Raw genomic sequence first — 4,941 nt, forward strand, 5'->3', positions numbered from 1 at the left:
TGGGAGGGAGGGGGAGGGGGTGGATCTGGCCGCCGCCATGCCCATGGTCGTGCCATGCGGCTAGGTCTAGGTCATGAGCGAGGAGGGAGCGCAGATCCGGCCGCGGCCATGGGAGAGAAGGGGAGGGGAGGGGTTGCCGGCGGCCGGGGTTGAGGGAGAGGAGAGAGGATGGCGCCGGCGGTGGCTGGGTGGTTGGGGATCGAGAGGGTTGGGGGTGGCGGCTGTGGGACGAGAGGGGGAGAGTGGTTGATGTATGATCCGCGTGATATGCCTATGGACCAATCAGAGTGCACCAAACAATTTGACGATTTTTTGACCATATAAATTGGTCGTGACTGATTACATACAAATTTTTCATTCCATTTTTCAATGCTCAAAATGAGTTTTTTTTGTGAAATACCTATCTAATATTTGTTCAAATCATGTCATATTTTGCACAAGTTTCATCTTAAATTGGCAAACAACATTGACAAAGGGGGTTTTAATTTCTTTTTTTGAGTGTCCAAAATAAGTTTTTTTGTGAAGAACCTATCATATATTTGTTGCAAAATTGTATAAATCAATTTTTTAAAATATTAGGACATATTTAATGCACAATTGACCAAATGGTTGGGTGTCAAAAGTTTTGATCCACCTCCGGTGAAAAAGACAAATTTTCGCCGATTCAGCTGGAAATGGGTCAAATTTGAACTGTAGCTACCTCGTAGTTTGCTCTTTATTTTTTCCAAAAATCATTTCTAGGTACATAAGTATCTATTTAATCAGAGAAATATCAAAAGTTTTCCAAGATTCAACCACTAGCTAGGAACGGTCATGCCAGCCGTTTTGACCGCATTTTGAAACGGGCATAAAAAATTCAAAACAAATTCAAAAAATTGGAAAACCTTCGCATTGTGTCATTATATGTGATCAAGTTTTTAGGAAAAATAATAAACTTGTAATACGGCAATTATTTTTAAAAAGTGTTCTAAAAAATGAGCTATCATGCATGAAGTTTCATGGCTTTCAAGCCAAATGATCAATCTTATGGCCACATTCATGGTATAGTTTGTTCAAATAATCTCATATTGTGCACAAGGATGCATCTTGGAATTCCAAACAGTGTTGCCTAAGGGGATCTTCATTTTCTTTGCACGGAAAATTCATTTCTATTTTCTGAGTGCCCGAAATGAGTTTTTTTTTGTGAAGGACCTACCATATATTTGTTACAAAATTGGAAGAAATCAATTTTCTAAAATACTAGGCCATATTTAATGTATAATTGCAAAATGGTTGGGTGTCAAATTTTTTGATCCACCTCTGGTGAAAAAAGACAGATTCCCACCGATTCAGTAGGAAGCGGGTCAAATTTGAACTGGAAGTGCCTCATAGTTTGATCTTTATTTTTTCCAAAAATAATTTCTAGGTACATAAGTACCTATTTAATCATAAATACATGGTTTGGTGGCGATACGTCGAGGTTTGGATGATGGCCGAGGGCCCCAACTCTAGAGCGCGTAAACTCGCATGCCCGCAGCGTGGTCACCGTGTGACCGTGGCGTTGCCATGTGTTCTGGGCGGCCTAGACATGTCTAGTGGGTTGGGCACTCCCCAGGTAGGTGCTAGGAAGAAAATCACAACATAAGATTCTCACGAGGAGACCGATCGATGCTCAAACATGAATAAGCAACCAAGTGTTTGATTAGCGGTATGGGAAATGCACATGGCTAATGGGCATGAGTTTTGGCCGAGGATGATCAGTTACTAAGAAGACCATCTTCACAAATTTGCAGCTCAAAAGGAGGAGCCTAGGTGGTACTTGCTTTGCAAAGTACCACACTGGACATAAATACGAATGTTGAAGCTGGGCTCAAAATAATGAATGGATTGAGCTGGCATTTGGTGGAGGATGATTATTTGGGCATAGGAAAGCACCGTAGAAAATGGATACCATTTGGACATGCAAAAGTGGTACTTCCTTCATAAAGTGTTTTTCTGAATAGAATAGGAAAATGAATATTTTTGAATTATTTTTGAACTAGTCAAGGAAGGTCTTTTACATATTTGACGAAGATATGACCCAAAGAATTTATGAGATTTTTTGGGAATTTTGGGAATGAGAGAAATATAGGTTGCTTCACAACCTAGGACAAAAACTGCCACATAGACATGACACATAGGCAAAACTGATGAGGTGGCGCCTAGTCATAGCAACCCACCACAATTTACAAGGTTATGACCATCTATATTGGTCATGATCAGCTAAAAATAAGGCAGCGGACCAATGCTATCTGCTTTATGACCATTTCGTGTAAGGAAATTACGACCTTTCTGACCAAAATAGTCGTTATAATTTAGGGTTTGGAGCCCCCCGAACAGCTTTTGACCAATTTGTCTGTAATGGTCATAGATCTATGACCAATTCTTCCAGGGTCACTGACAGAAGGTCACTAGTTGACATATTTCTTGTAGTGTCGGCGGAGCGGTGCTTCATCCTACTCATTGATGGCGGCGTATTTCGGCGGCGTGGCGCAGTGGAGATTCGACGTCCGATGTGTGGTGATGGACTCGCACAGGAGGACGAATCTGTCTGGTGTCATGGTGACGTCGATGGCTGAGTGGCCAAACAAGGTAGAAGCCTCAATATTTGCTCTGAAGACGGACCTATGGAAGATGACGGCGACGACACACGAGTGCGTCGAACCGGTTTGTACCCTAGACCCGGTATGTGGTTCGGTTGGGGCTTCTGGCTTTTGATGTTACGGTTAGGTGAGTGGTCTGGATAGTGGCCCAGCTAGCACCCCTTCATCATTTTGATGTTAGGCTTAGATGAGTGGTCTGGGTAGTGGCCCAGCTAGCAAGCTTTCATTATTTGGATAGGAGTAGTGGCATATGTTGTCAAGATGGCGGATTCAGGCATATTGTTGTAATACTTTGTAAGGTCCTCGAGAATAATCAATAAAGTGGCCGCATGCATATTCCAGATGCAGACGCCAGGGGTCATCCTCCTTTTCTAAAAAAAGGAATGGATGAGATAAAAAGAATACAAGGCACTCGGCTTACACTTATCAACAATTTAAGAAAAACAAATCCAATATCGTAAGCAATGATTCACATATCTCATGCTCAGCTTACACATTACCAGATTAAGAAAATAAGAAATGCAATTTTTTTAGCAAGCTATGTGTTCTATGAAAATATGGTTACAACCCCATACCTACAAATGAACAAGACAAAGCGAGGAAGACATTTATCCCGGTACAAGTACAGGTAGGACCACCCAAAAAGAAAATATGCAATCAAGTCCTTGGAGTTCCCTCTACGCAGAGGGCAATTCTCCATCGCCAAGACCCAGCACCAATGAAATACCACGAGAAGGAAGGATATGAAAGTCCATCATACCCAAACCAGAAGGGAGCATCATCGCGACAATAGCCGCATTGTGAGCCGACGTTGCGAATGAGAAAACTATTTCTAATGTGCACGTCGGTTGGGGCACATCCCCGTGCCACTCGCCAGACTTAAGCGTTGCCGTCTTCACTCGAGGAAGTCGAAGAAGACCAGTGAAGCTGTCTGCCGCAATCCGCAAACCCAACACCAGAACATCTATCCTCTCACACAGGTCGCCGTTGTCACCCTCGAAAGGAACTCCAACTGCAGGCCCCGACCTGGAAAACATCAGCAACCAACTCATCAGCACCGCCGTGGACAGCATCACCGAGATGTGGAAAGTCGAGGCAAATTTATTTGCCGGGGCCGCTGCCACTGCTATAAATGCCGCGCCGCCACAAGAAACTAATCCTAACCTACCTACAAGTCAGGGCTGAAGCACCAGGGATCTCCACACGTCGCGCTGCTGGGGCGGCAGACAGAACGAGGGAAATCCTACGGGCTGCCTGTCGGTGGTTGAAGGTAGGAAGTAGTTCTTCGCCCAGCCCGCTGCTATCGGGAGGGGAAGGAGAAACTGCAGTTGCGGTTGAAGCATAAGAAATGTAATATGGTTAGCCAAGTTTGATGTAGTGACCCTTGGCTTGCATGTAAGCGTTAAGAAACGGAAATTCAGCTCATTTGCTTGACGCTCGGTAAACAACTACTGCCGTCACGGGTCCGTTAAGAACGGTCGCAAGGGACACATGACCACGTCTTTGTCGAAACTCTCATTTTGCCAAGTTTTACATTTTATTTTTGCTTCCTTTCCCGAGACTGTTTTGTATGCCGGGTTTTTAATAGGACGGTGTCGGCTTTGACAATGCGTTGCCAAACGCCCTTCTTAGCCGATTTTTTTTTTGTCTTGTATGCCGAGTCCCTGATTCTTTGCATTCACCATACATTGATATAGTAGGCATACAATGTTTTTCCTGTAGTGAATGTTGTTGGCTTGTGGTATTAGATGACGATTTTGTGGGGTGTCAAGGTCCTCTCCCCAACTTTTTTGTCCACTGACAATGACCATGCATTGAAACCCGGTATAAATATTCTAGTGTGTTAGCTAATAATTTACCTGCCCATATTAATGTGATTGTGTAAATAAATGTTTATCAAATCCTGTTCGTGATTTACCTTTTATTTTAATGAGAAATTTGGTAAATAAATTAAAATGGAATTGGCTTAGAAGGTAGATAAATTAAGGTGATTGATTATGATACGGTGAAGGTTGGGTGAAAGGGTGGTGGGAAGAAAAGTGAAACATGAAATCTTACATTCTTATTAAGTAGTACTCCCTCCGTACCAAAATAAGTGTCTCAACCTTGAGACACTTATTTTGGGACGGAGGGAGTACTAGCTAATTGCCCGTGTGTTGCAACGGGGTCACACAAATTTTAAGAGTTCAATATTGATCATGTCAATAATACATTTAGTATTACTGGCGACCTTTATTACCATGAAATCCCCACCTCCTCCTCAGCCCCCCCCCCCCACCCCCCCACACACACACATATATTCCCATCTTATTAGCTGCTA

This window comes from Triticum dicoccoides, chromosome 6B (genome assembly GCF_002162155.2).
Source record: "Triticum dicoccoides isolate Atlit2015 ecotype Zavitan chromosome 6B, WEW_v2.0, whole genome shotgun sequence".
NCBI lineage: Eukaryota > Viridiplantae > Streptophyta > Magnoliopsida > Poales > Poaceae > Triticum > Triticum dicoccoides.